The sequence below is a fragment of the Oxyura jamaicensis genome (genome assembly GCF_011077185.1).
Source record: "Oxyura jamaicensis isolate SHBP4307 breed ruddy duck chromosome 2 unlocalized genomic scaffold, BPBGC_Ojam_1.0 oxy2_random_OJ106576, whole genome shotgun sequence".
In the NCBI taxonomy this organism is placed as follows: domain Eukaryota; kingdom Metazoa; phylum Chordata; class Aves; order Anseriformes; family Anatidae; genus Oxyura; species Oxyura jamaicensis.
In genome coordinates this window covers 2,287-16,249 of record NW_023303607.1, presented here as the reverse complement: position 1 = coordinate 16,249, position 13,963 = coordinate 2,287, and the positions used below count along the sequence as shown (strand labels likewise).

The following is a 13,963-nucleotide window of genomic DNA, read 5'->3' as shown; positions in this document are numbered from 1 at the left end:
GTATTTGCAATATGTAGGGCTCTCTGTGCATTTAGAGAGCCTATGCAATTCCATTAGAGGTATTTTTAATGTAAAAAAAAAAAAAAAAAAAAAAAAAAGTTTTTTGTAAATATTTAAATCATCATCTTATGCAAATCACAAATATTTTGCCTAGTTGTGCTCCAAGGTTATAAAACCAGGCTGCAGGAGCACGTGCTGAATCCTTTCTGCCCCCCTCAAACAGGAATGCTGTGTGAAGTATGGCTGCTCAAGCTGAGACTGGGCTCTCACATGTCTAGAAGTAGAAAGGGGAGGAACAAATAGTGAAGAAAAATAAAAAATAAAAAAATAAAACACAGCTTTAGGTTATGTAGTGGTTCTTTATTTTGCTAGCACTGTCTTTTGGTAACTTTTTAACATAGTTTAAGAGCAATAGTTTTTTTTTTATTTTACATTTCTCAAAAGCTTTCTAGCCTTTCTTAATATTGGTTTCTCATGATCAGCAATCAAAGAGCAATCACAGCATTATTCCTCAGCACACTTCCAGTGCATTTCCGATTTATTAATCTTTATTGCTGTGTGATTTTTACAAACTTTCTTACAATTGCTTTCTTAGTGAGATGTTGAAATTTTCAGGTTATTTTTTAGGTTATTACAAATTGTGGAACAAAAGTGTATCTGAAGATATGAGTGAGCAAATACTCAGTTCATTAAAATTCAGTGCAAATTCTTTTCCTTCCTGTATTATTAAAAAATAGCTTATAGGTTAATCCTGACTAACAGATATTAGTTCTGCTTTTTTTTTTTTTTTTTTTTTTTTTTTGCCTTTTTTTTTTTTCTTCAGCTGTATCTTAGAAACCCACTTGCTGCCTGGCTTTAATCCTGTTGTTTAGTAAGGAAGCATGAGTGGTTTTCAGGAAAGAAAAATAAATAGTGATCTTAATCCTGCTATAAGCCATTCAAGCCAAATGCTCCTCAAGTGTCAGCAGTGCACAACATCAAGTCTATAACTTTCTTTTCTTACTTGGATTTTAGAGAGCAGGATCCTACAGTCTTCCCCAGGCTCATTGAGGTCTTGGCAGCATGAAATCCATACTGTCATATGGAAGTGAATAGAGCATAAGCAGGGGATCTTGTTAGATTACTGTCTTGGGAACACTGTCTGAATTTGTACTGCAGGTTTCAATTCTTTTTGCTCAGTCCTGCTTTTGCGGTAATAAATAACACATTTGAACTGCTGTGAGTAGCATATTGTACTACTTAAAATATAAAAAGAGCACTAAATTTAAGCAAAATCCAAGAGCCTAGCATTTTGCTTGAATTAACACAACAGCATAATTCAAATGCTCCTTCCTACCAAGTAACCAAATGCAGCATTTTCATTCTATTTAAAATACAAGTAATAGCACAGTGTTATTGTGTTTTCATAAATAAAAATCTAAGAGTTTTGCTTGTAATAATTTCTGAATGGCTCTGAAAAAAATACAATAAATGATTATTTGGAACATCGTGTTTTAAGTAGACTGACTCAGGACTTTTTTTTTTTTTTTTTTAATCTATCAGTGGAAAATGTGGCTTCCTTTAAAACTGAAGGTTTGTACAAGAAAAATCCAGTTTTTGTTTTCTTTCACAGAAAAAAAAAAAATGTTGACTTAAGTCATTGCATCCCAGTGTGAAATTATTTCATGTGTCAAAATGACTAAGATACTTTGTTTTAGGTTGGCATAATAGAACTTTGTGTCACGTCCCATGGGCATTCCAATACAGTTTCCTCAAGTCATCACTCTCTCCATTGTTCTCTCCCATTAGATGGTCTTTTCTGTGATACCCTTCTGTCCTGCAGCTCTGAATCTCTTCAGAGGATCTGTAGATTAACGCTGGAGTACAAGCCACAGAGAAGAACAAAAGACACTTGAATTACAATATTTGGGCAGCACAGACATCTCAGGTACACTCACGGCATGCAGTTCAAGCTGAGCCTATCCACGCAACAAGAATTTGATTCTAAATGTAAAAGCAGTACATTTTGACATTTCTGAATCAAATTTCTAAGGTCCCAGGCAAGTATTCATGATAACAGCCATTTTTGATTTTTGTACAGAGATTTTTCAAAAAAGGATTTATCTGAAGACGGTAAAATATTGCTTTTAAAATAGAATAATATATTTACCATTAAGTGTAATTTGTCATTTTATATTTAGCATACTTTTTGTCAATATTTCATACGGCATGACTTTTGGTACTCACATACCTCAGGTAATGATTTAAATATTTTTTTTTTTCAGTCAGTTAAAAAACATTGTCCATCTTCAGACATTCATAAATGAAATTGAACCAATCAACTGAAACAGATGGCACTACTAATTCCAATAGAGATAAATTATCACCTATCTTCACGTACTTAGAACTGCTTTAGTGGAAAAATGCAAAAGTTTGTTAAAGAAAACCATTTATTATGCACAAGCAACTTTTCCTGAAATCTATGTGAGTGCATGTACAAGTCAAAAATGCGTCATGGGACATGAAGTTCCTTCATATTCCAAGCACACCAAAATTTAACAAAAAGGAGAACAAGGACAAAAAAACAGTTGGTGACAGATTTGAATGCACTTTTGTATAATGCAAATTCTTGTTGGCTCTGGTAGCTAAACAGCATGTTGGAGTTCAGGATACAGCATAATAAGATATTAAATAGAACAGTTATGAAAAGCCAATTTAAGATTTAAAAAAAAAAAAAAAAAAGCTTCTTAACAGACATCCATCATGTACCCTGACCTCTGATATTCATTGCACACTGTTGGGCCTACCTGCAAATTTAGTTAGCTAACTGCCTGGGCCTTTTATTTTTTGTAACTAAATAGCCTTGTCTGTGTGAGTACCTAGGAATGGAGTGCCAGTAGGGGCTAGGCTTGCATGCACTTTCCAGACAGCATCTCCCATTGCCAGAGACAGAGTACAAAGAAACATGTCAATTTTTCTTGTAAGTTTTGTCAGTCACGCTTCAATGTAATGGAGGGGATGTCTTCAATTTTATTATGCTCAAGCTCAGTGTCTAATACAAGAATTCCACAGGACCATTTAGCTGCTTTTTTTTATTATTATTATTTTTCACTTTTGAAATGCTAGCTAGTCTCTGTGCTAGGAGATTGTCTGAGATTTGTACTTTTTATATAGGAATGATGTATCAAAGAATCTGAAATAGGCAAGTATTAATGGAAAGCTGTCAGTCTTAACACTGATATTAACCAATATGCTTTGCACTTTCTTACTTTCATAGTTGAGTAACCATTAAGGAAAAAGAAAAAAAAAAAAAAAAAAAAAAGGAATAAAAGAATACAGCCTTTCAGCCCTTAAGGTATTTTTGTTTGTTTGTTTTTGTTTGTTTTATTTTTGTTTTATGTCTGTCATGGGGTTTGGTGATTTTTTTGTCTTTTTTATTATTTTTTTTTGTCTTTTGCATTTTGGCATCAAAAATAGCATGTATTTGGATTCAACAGAGTACTAGTGGTCTTAAGGTGGATAGATAAGCTTACCGTAACCATCACATGCAGAAATAACCATTTTCCTGACAGACAGAAATCTCACTGGAGACAGCTCTTATTTTGTTCTATCTCCATTTGTGATTCACAGAGTAATTCTGTAATCACTTTTAACAATATAATGTTACACTTTAAAATGAATTTATTAATAAGGTAAGTATATGGTAACAACTTTGGCATCATTATTAACATTTTGTTTCTCTAAGAAAATGAATGGCTCTATGTAGGGCTGGAATTTAATAGTTTCATGAGCCCACTGAGGAATGAAAATGACAGGTCCAATGTGTGACAGACTTGCAGGACTTTGCAGTACTTCATGTGTGTGCTTTTCAGTGTAACATATCACCAGCTGTGCCATATCACAGAGCATAAATGTCAGACAAAATCAACAGCAAAAGTTTAATCTCAGAACGTCCACTACCTTCATTACATGCACCATGAATGAAGAGCTTGCAGGACAAACTTAGCATATACAGTGAATATCTGAGTACAATATATCCTGATTTCCCTCATGTTGAGGTAACAAAACTTTTAACTATGTAGAGAACAGATCTTTCTTCCCCTGAAGTGAACTATGGCTGAATGTTTAACCTAAGATTGATTCATTAATATCCTCATGAGGATATTAAACTCCTGAAACTATGGATTAAGTTTCTTCCTCATTTATCCTTAAAATAATTTTTTGATTAAATTTAGCAAAGATTAAAGTATGCAAAACAGGAAAACCTTTTGACACAGCCACTATCAACTGTGGCACGTGTTTAGCACTCATATTTAATGACAGGCAGGAGACTTCTTCATGGTATTACTTCTTTATTCTTTTGTCATCAGTAAGTACTTTTAAAGAAGGTCAGCCATTTGAAATCTGTACAGTATGAACATATGTGAAGAGTGAATCTAGCTTCACAGTCAAACCCGCAAGCAATATGAAAGAGAACGGGGGCTGAGGTGCAACATCCGTCTAACACTAAGCAATATGGGAAATTCGTGGCAACATATATTCTTGTTTGGATTTGTAGGTGAAAAGAGAATAAAAGAGGGTGAAGGGGTACTTAGACCTTTTGTATTTGTGGGGTTTGGGCAAGGAGAGAGAAAACAAAAGGAAAACTAATTCTGGGAAATATTTTAGCTATCAGCACAATACATTCAAGTCATTGCAAGGAATACTGAATGCACACAAAGTTAAAGGATCGGTCTCTGTATCCACTGCACACGAATGGACAGGACCTGACTGCATCAGATCAGCAGGAGATGCTGAATAGGAAAGCCTGGGGGTGTCAAGGACTCACAGTGTTTTATTCAGAATCCAACTGATGCTAATGAAAATAGGAATGGAAGGGACCCAACACAGGATCAGCTCTACTGCTATCTTTTCCAATGGATGGCCATCCTGATCTTAAGATCTTCCATTAATGAGCTTTATCAGCTTCCTGGATGATACAACTCCTTTAATCACTTGTGGTGGTTTTACCGTGCTAGGCAGCTGAACACCACAATAGCTCTCTCACTCCCCCTCCTCAGATGAGGAGGGGAAGAAGTAAAGGAAAGAACAACTCATGGGTTGAGATAAGGATAATTTAATTAAAGAGGAAATATATATATATATATAATTAAGGAAATATTAATTAAACAATTCAACTAAAGGAAAAGGGGAAGAGGGAGGGGGAAAAGGAATAACAAAGCAAACCAAGTAAAGGCTATGTGGAAGTGCAGAGGAAAGAAATTACTCTCTACTTCCCACAAATGAGCGATGCTTGACCACATCCTTGAAGCAGGGCCTCAACGCACGTAGCCGGTGTTCGGGAGGAGGACAGACGTTTTTGCAACGAGAGCCCACCCCTCCCCTCTTCTTCCTTTTTCCACCTTTTATTGCTGAGTGTGACATCAGATGGTATGGAATATCCCTTTGGTTGGTTTAGGTCAGCTGCCCTGGTGATGTTCCTTTCTCATTTTTTTACCCACTCCCTAGGAGGGTCAGAGAAAGTCCTGATGCTGTGCCAGCACTGCTCAGCAGCAGACACAACACTGGTGTGATACCACTGCTGTTCTAGCTACAAGTGCAGAGCGCAGCACTGTATGGGCTGCTGCAGGGAAAGTTAACATCCCAGCCAGACCCCGTACATCACTACAGGAAAATTTACCTGATACCTTACTTAAATCTTCCTTTTTGCAATTGAAATCTATCATTGTCTTCCTGTCTCTGAAGAGGTATAGAGCACATAGGTCTTTTTTAATGTACCTTTTAAAAATCTGAGACAATTACCAACTCTGTGAGGATATGGAAACCAAGTTTGCCTTCATCTTCAAATTGAAAGGTTTATCTTTATTAGGTTGGATCATGTGACTCCCTCTGAGTGCACTTCTCATTTTTTAAATCTAGGATTTAGAAAATTGAAGAATTTGCATATAGACTGTGTTCTGAGGTATTTTGCTTTTCCAGCTAACTTGGAATTGTTTTTATTAGTATGTTATTATATTATTACTATTAATATGAACTGCTTATAAAACTTGTTTCATCCAATACACGTTCTCATTTATGCTGCATTAATTTTTTAGGGAACAATAATATTTTTTCGTGTAAACATCACTAATGATATTGTATTCCAAAGCATTTCTTTTGAATATTTAGTTATGCAAAGTGCCCCAGTGAAAAGAACCACACAGGTAACTCACTAAGAGTGATTAATATAAAACCCAATGCATAAAGCTCTACAACAGCAATCCTTTAGGAAATCTTACAACTAATTATGGAATTAATTTCTATCCCATACATATATTTTCAGGTTTAATTTTATATTAATTGATTTCTCTCTCATAAATATTTTACTTTTTTATGTACTATATCTTTCTAGATTGGTTGTAATATTTGTCCAAATATTCTAACAGAGCTATGCTGACAGAGGAAAAAACAAGTTGGGCAGATGACTTTGAAAGGGCAGTGTTGCAGAGTGATCTGGACTTCATGACTATGCACACAGGTGAAAAACAATGTAAGTTAATTTTTTTCAAAATCTGTGCCAATATAAAATGTGAAAACAATGATGAAATCTAACAGCTACTTAAGGACAGACAATGCTTAAATTCTCCTGTAAGTCTGTGTGATGGAAAATCATTTGTAGAGAGATAATGGACATCCCATTTAACATATTCTATCTATGCCCACTCTAGATTGTGACATTATTGTTATTTTCATTCTCTAAAAGACACAAATTTAAAAAAATAAAAAAAAATAAAAATAAAATAAAATAAAAAAAGCTAAAACTGTGTCCATGCCATTAGAGAGAGAAGCAATTTGTTGCACCTAGCTTTTTAGTAGGACAGTAAGCAAAATTACTGGTCAAGCTGGTTTTGTTATCTGTGTTTCAATGTAATTTAGTTATCTTAGAAAGGCGAAGGGCTGAATCACAGAATCACAGAATCACAGAATAGTCTAGGTTGGAAGAGACCTCCAAGATCACCAAGTCCAACCTCTGACCTAACGCTAACAAATCTTCCACTAAACCATATCCCTAAGCTCTACATCTAAACGTCTTTTAAAGACCTCCAGGGATGGTGACTCCACCACTTCCCTGGGCAGCCTATTCCAGTGACTAACAACCCGTTCAGTAAAGAAGTTCTTCCTAATATCCAACCTAAACCTCCCCTGGCGCAACTTTAGCCCATTCCCCCTTGTCCCGTCACCAGGTACATGGGAGAATAGACCAACCCCCACCTTGCTACAGCCTCCTTTCAGGTACCTGTGGAGTGCAATAAGGTCACCCCTGAGCCTCCTCTTCTCCAGGCTAAACAGTCCCAGCTCCCTCAGCCGCTCCTCGTAAGACTTTTTCTCCAGACCCTTCACCAGCTTTGTAGCCCTTCTCTGGACTCGCTCAAGCACCTCCATGTCCTTCTTGTAGTGAAGGGCCCAAAACTGAACGCAGTACTCGAGGTGTGGCCTCACCAGAGCCGAGTACAGGGGGACAATCACTTCCCTGGACCTGCTGGCCACGCTGTTTCCTATGCAAGCCAGGATGCTGCTGGCCTTCTTGGCCGCCTGAGCACACTGCTGGCTCATATTCAGCCGACTGTCAACCACTACTCCCAGGTCCTTCTCTGCCAGGCAGCTTTCTAACCACACATCTCCCAGCCTGTAGCTCTGTTTGGGGTTGTTGTGCCCCAGGTGCAGGACCCGGCACTTGGCCTTGTTGAACTTCATACCGTTGGCCTCGGCCCATCGGTCCAGCCTATCCAGATCCTCCTGCAGAGCCTTCCTACCCTTGAGCAGATCGACACACGCACCTAACTTGGTGTCTGCAAACTTGCTGAGGGTGTACTCGATCCTCTTGTCCAGATCATCGATGAAGATGTTAAAGAGGATGAAGATGCCCCAGTACCGAGCCCTGGGGGACTCCACTAGTGACTGGAATCCTCTCATTCTCCCCTTCCTAAAAGAAAGTATGGAGATGCCACACCTTCCTGGCAGGGAAAGATTTTCCTCCTGCTTTTCTGAGAAAGCTGTTTCCAAGGAGCTGCATGCACACTTGAGGACCTGTGGACTAAACACAACCAAGGACTAAACACAACCAAGCAGACCCCATTCCTCTGTGCTGTCACTGTGGCTCCTAGTGATGCCACATAACGCCACCAGATTTTTTCAGAAAACAATCTGTGAAACCAAAGATCGTTCACCAAGGCCCATGAACTTAAAATAAATAAATAAATAAATGGAAGATGGGCTTTCTCGGGAAGTATATATATGGCTGAAGGAGAGATGTGTGTGCTCCTCTGGCCTACACATTCTCCACTGGAAAACGTATTTTCCAATAATCCAGAATATGGATTAAGAAAAATACCCTGCAAATTAATATGCTCTGGCTGGGAAGAGGTAGGGAGACTTAATTCAGGCCAATGTGGACATTAGCCCAACTGAAAAAGCAAGTGGAGACTACTGAAAAGAGTTTATCTATTCAAGCCGTGAGTCCCAAATGATGACCAGATTCAACCTGCAGTACAGAATCTGGACAAGGAATCATTTGGGGTGATTTCTTAACTCATAGTTTTCTTTGGCAAAATTCTAATCATGGGTACATTTTCCCTGGCTGAATTTCTCCTGCCTAACGACTCTTTCCAATCTACACTTTCTGACCCTCCAAAGGAATGTACAAAGAGAAGGAAGGAGGGTTTTTTTAATTTAGTGTACAATGCTGAACATTATTACCCTTTTCCTCGTGTTCAAATGCACTTAAGTAATGTTATCCTCACTTTCTTGTTTTTCTCCTGATGTAGGAATAGCAGGAAATGCTCAAGCAGTTTTTAGGTCTTAAATGTAAATAGTTATGCCAGTATATTGGCATCAACCAGTTTTGTAATTTATTTCTCACCAAAGAATTTTCAGCTACTGCCAAGGGAACAAAAAGAAATAAAAATACCAAACCCATTCTCCTTTCATCTCTTTGAATAATATTTATACAAACTGTAGAGAATTGTGTTGTTTAAGGAGTGTCTTAAAATAGGAAAATAAAAATGAAAGGCCAGTTCTGTCTTATCACGAAGTAAGACAATCCACTTGCATAGGCTCTAGTATTTCACCCTCTTAGATGGAAAACACTTCAGTGAACACATCACCAAGTTAACCGTGATGACCACCATCATGGGTACGTGTGAGGTAAAGTCCATGTGCAAGGTGAGAGCAGTTACTTTTGCTCCAAAGCTTTTCATGTGGTCTCTGCAGCTCTCTGCTGCTGGTTTGCTGTAGGGCTTTTATTTTTTTCCTGGAGAGCTTAGGTGACTTGCGGGCTCAGGTCACTAATTCAGAGCAGGCACTAGAAAAGTATCAGCACTGAACAGGTCAGTCTACAGTGCAGAAAAATTATCAGCACAAATAAAAGTAGAGCCAGAGGTCAGAGCCATCCTTTCCGCTATAACATCACTACCATAACTTAATGCAAGGTTTTCACTCATGGATGGATGCTGTAGTGACTCTAAACTAAGAAACTGTTAAATGTAGTGAAAACATATCCTAACACATCAGCCAGATCCTATGCTTATCGATTTGACAGACTTGCACTCTCCAACAAGCTAAACGGCGCTTGCAAAGACTGACTGTATTTTCTAACAAGGTACTCTGGTGAAACAGCTGAGGGTGAAGTTTTAGTTAGCATTCAGATGGAACTGTTGCACACCAACATCAATTTCAAATAGTGTTTAAGAAATAAGATTTGAAGGAACCTTCTCCATTATCACATCCAGTCTATTGACAACCAGCACCCATGTTACAGAATCTCTTCTGTTAGCTGACCATAATCTGCACAAAAAAAAAAAAAAAAAAAAAAAAAAAAGCAGTTAAGTTCTTCTCCTTATACCTCCAAATGAAAGTCACCCTGCCAGTTTGGGGGTTTGCTTTTCTTCTGATTTTCAGACTAAACTTCAGATCAGTTGATATCTGGTTTTGTGCCTGTGTTCTTCTCTTTTAAAATTGACACTTTTTTATTTTTTTTTGCTAAGCCAGCCCCTTTTAAGGTTACCTGTTGAATTAGTGCAATGGCATACACAATAATTTTACGTGTATTAGCTCATGTACCTGAATGAGAAAAAAATAAGAGACCAATACCCTTTTTTCCTGATCAGGGAATGCCACATCCTTATAACTACAGTCCCTGAAATCTTACATGGTATTGCACTACAGAAGCTGATACTGAACTTAACAAATTGCTCTAAGACTGATAGGGATTATTTCCACAATTCAAGTGAAACTTAAACTATTATTTCTCCAAGCTATATGGGAGGATCATGAGCTAGCTTGTACCTACCTAAATGCTTTCTGTTACGCAAGTTTCCTCAGAAAGGTAAGTCACACTGCCCTGAAAGCAAGGTCTATAGGCAATTTCACAGCTGCTTGGGTTGCTACGCAGCAAGAAACAACAAGAGAGTTGTTCTGCCACTCCTTGTTTCACACACATAAAAGACCTTGTATTTCATGGCTGTCAGACAGTAACAAAACGCCCGCGATAAAGGCAAGAGTCTGGTCCGAGCTTTTACAGCTCCGCCAATCCCACAGCTCAGTGGGTTTACTCATTGCCACGGCTGCAGCTGCACCTGGAAGGTTGGCCAGCCTGGCGGCACGGAAAAGAGGAGGCAGAAAATAGGCGAGGGAGTACAGGGGAAAGGGCTAAAGAGAGAAAGATAAAGAGAAAGCTGCCAAGGGAGAGAGGAAAGGTAAAACCAGAGAAAGGGAAAGATTATTTCTGGTGGCTACCAGGGAATAAACAGCATAAACGTGTTTGAAGAGCGTGGCACAATGCATGGGGAATCAGAAACAGGGTTAACGCACACAGGGAAAACAATGGCTCCATTCTGAGAGTGTGAATGTTTACTTAAAGCACTAAACCCTGGCGCTAACATGTTTCTGCCCCTTTTTTTATTTTTTCCTTCACCCAAGGGCCCAGGGCTGCAAGCATGTAGGTGATGGTAGCTGTAGCAGTAGCTGATGGAACTACTTTGATGCCAGGTGTCAGCCAGGACTTTGGGACCCTTCTCTGCAATGTTTATTTCTTCACAGAATCTACAATATCCATTACATAATTTGAGTAAGTAAATGTAATTGTGATACATTTATGCACAGCCTCGATGCACTGCTTTCTACTGGTACCTCTTTTCCAAAAGCAGAGTGGTAGTTGGGGTCATCTTCAAACAATGAAGAAAATTCTAAAGAAAAAATTTCAAGCAATAAGAAATAGTTTTATAATAGGTAAATATTTCAACTATAATAGGTAAACATTTCAACTGCAACAGTAAGGTTACCTTAGCTTTTGTAAGACATACCCTTGTCCTCCACCCCAGCAAATCCAGGGGCTGCCCTGCACGGCTGTACAGCATTACTCAGCTCGAAGAAGGAGTGGCAGCAGAGCTGGGGACAAGGCAGGGTTCCCGTGAGTCACCAAGCCCCTTTCTCAGAGGCCACTAGCTGAGACCACAACTAGCTAGAATACTTGTGCTGACAATTATCATCGCTGAAAGCTAACACCCTCCCTACCCAGAAACCCTCCCTCCCCAGGAAAGTTAAGTTGTTTTAGGAGATAATTTATTTGCTGTTCAATGCTTATCAAGAGAATGTGTACAGATGTTTGTACTTGTAGAAAACAGCAACCTGGTGCATGCTGCACACCATGGAGAGCCCCTTTCCTGAGCTGAAGAAGGGCAGGACTGCTTTTAAGGTTTTAAAAGCAAAGATGAATTTTCTCTTTGTTCTCTGGAGTTTGTGAACTTTGAACTCCTGCTATCTCCAGAGGGAAAACAAAGATCTAACACTCCACGGATCCTCCCATGCAAGCTGGTTTTAGGGTCAGAACAGTTGTGGGAGGAGGAGGGTTTTGTAGCCGCCAGTTTAAAACAGACAAAAGGCAGAAAGAAATTCAACTTCAGGGGATGGTGACATAGCTAGGAGTTGTGTTAGAAACAAGTTGATAGTTTGATACTTATTTCATATCATTTTTGTCAAATATGAATAATAGTAGTTTCCCATGCAAGGGAACTGAGGAACTTCCATAATAATTATTCCTGCTTTGACTTGTTAAACAAGACAAAAAAAAAAGGCCCCAAATATTTTTTGAGGACTGAGAGCCTTTAGAATGTGCAGGGCATTTAGCTCACCCATATGACTGTTATAAGCACCACAAGAACAGATGCCTAAGTTCCAGCAAAATAACCTGTAGAAAAGCTTCTGGTCTTGCTGTGGTTATTGAACTCATTGAAAAAGATGATTCTACTCCTCCTTCCTGTGAAAGCATAAGCTTCTTGAAAATGAAAACAGTGCCAAGAATTTTTCAAAGGAAATAAAATTAGTTTTTTACTCTATCATACCAGCATAAAAAAGGACAAATAATTGTAAATAAGGATATTTGCTAACACCTTACTGGCAGTGCATTGGATAGGCAAGTAAAAGTTATTTCAGAATACCATGGAATTGATTTCCAGCTTAAGACAAATGTCATAAATTAAGGTTCTTCTCTTACACCCATTTCATGTAATGAAATGCTTTCCAGTTATGTTTCATCATCGGGTTAAGAAATGTACAGCTAGAATCAGAGTTTACTTCTAAATCACCAAATTAAAAGCACTGAAATATGAAGGCTCTCCAAGACACATTCTACCTTATTTATCTTAAACATGAATTGCCGAAAGAGAATATCAGTGTTTTGAGCAACATTAGCTGCACCCATTGGCTGTCAAATCTGCACAAAACTACACGTTTGCCCCTAACACCCTGAAGAAGATCCTCAGAGGACCTCAGGGTGCATTCTTGTGCAAACGTACACATTTCTGTGCTGTTACAAATCAATCCATCTAGCACAGTAACTCAGTGACAGAAACAAGAATAAATAAATCCTTGGTATTATGCATTTTGAGCATATTGTTTCTGCCTTTTGTTTTTGTTAAGTATCAAAATGATTTTGATGTAACGGTATTGGGAAACTGCATAGATTGCAATTTTCTTAATAAATACAAATAGATATACACAACTTCAGAATGAACTGTGAGGTGATGCTGTTTTCGCGGTCCCCATGTATATTATAATTGTTGCAACTGACATCGAGGATAACATGCAATTATTTATCACACATTGTTACACCATGTAACTGGGGAACACAGCATAACTGGGAAGGCTCCAATAAGGCACATTGCCTCAGTGAGCATCACTCCTGGTATCACAACCAGCCTCTTCAGTGCAGTCTTAGATTAATTAGGTAAGTAGCACATGTAACAGGATGCATGCAAAGTATATAAGTGTATTTAATTGTTTCGCCACCGTGAAGAATCAGTTATGTCAGCGTCAGCGTCAGTTAATCAGGTGTATCCAGGAAAGATCTCTGCCAGGTAGCAGTAGGAAGGACGTGCTGGAAGCAAATTAAAAAAAAAAAAAAAAAAAAAAAAAAAAAAAAAAAAAAAAGATTACAGGAGAAGGTTGGAAGGCTATGCTAAAACAGATCCTGACTTTGTTTTCCCACGAGTCTCTCTCTCTCCCCCCCCACCCCCAATTACACATTAATTTACCGTTTTCTTGCCACAGGTACTTCGCACGCCTCCTACACGCCCCAACTCGCTTCTCTCGCCGGGTGGGGGGACAAACCCCCGACTTGGAGGGCCGCAGGGGGGAGCCGGCACCCCCCGCCCGGCCGATGCCCACGCAGCCCCCGGGGAGCACCTCCCGACCGCCCCCCCCCCAGGACCACCCGACGCCGGGCCGGGCAGAGACGGACCGGACCGGGCCGGGCCGAGAGGTGCCGGGGCGGGGCGACCCGGGCGCCACCTGCCCCCTCCTCGCTGCCTCTCTCCACCCACCCGCGGCTACTTAGGGCGCCCCTCGGCGGGCCACCTCCATTTTACCCCGCCGGGCGGCCGGAGGAGGTGACCCCGCGGCGGAGGGCGGTGGTGGAGGCGGCGGCCATGTCGCGGGGCAGCGGTGCGGT

At 39.5% G+C, this 13,963-nt stretch overlaps 1 long non-coding RNA gene across 4 annotated transcripts in view; it reads right to left on the bottom strand.

Annotated features, from left to right (window-relative positions):
* Positions 1 to 13,583, bottom strand: part of LOC118157058 — a 43,755-nt gene extending 30,172 nt beyond the window's left edge. For 3 of the 4 annotated variants that reach the window (XR_004746536.1, XR_004746537.1, XR_004746535.1), the window contains exons 1-3: positions 11,298 to 13,214; positions 8,294 to 8,296; positions 1,004 to 1,184 (exon numbers count right to left, since the gene is read on the bottom strand). This is a non-coding gene — a long non-coding RNA (uncharacterized LOC118157058). Of the gene's footprint in view, positions 1 to 1,003; positions 1,185 to 8,293; positions 8,297 to 11,297; positions 13,215 to 13,547 lie in introns of those variants that run through there. The other variant, XR_004746538.1, reaches the window with a different exon arrangement.
* Between the last annotated feature and the right edge of the window lie 380 nt (positions 13,584 to 13,963).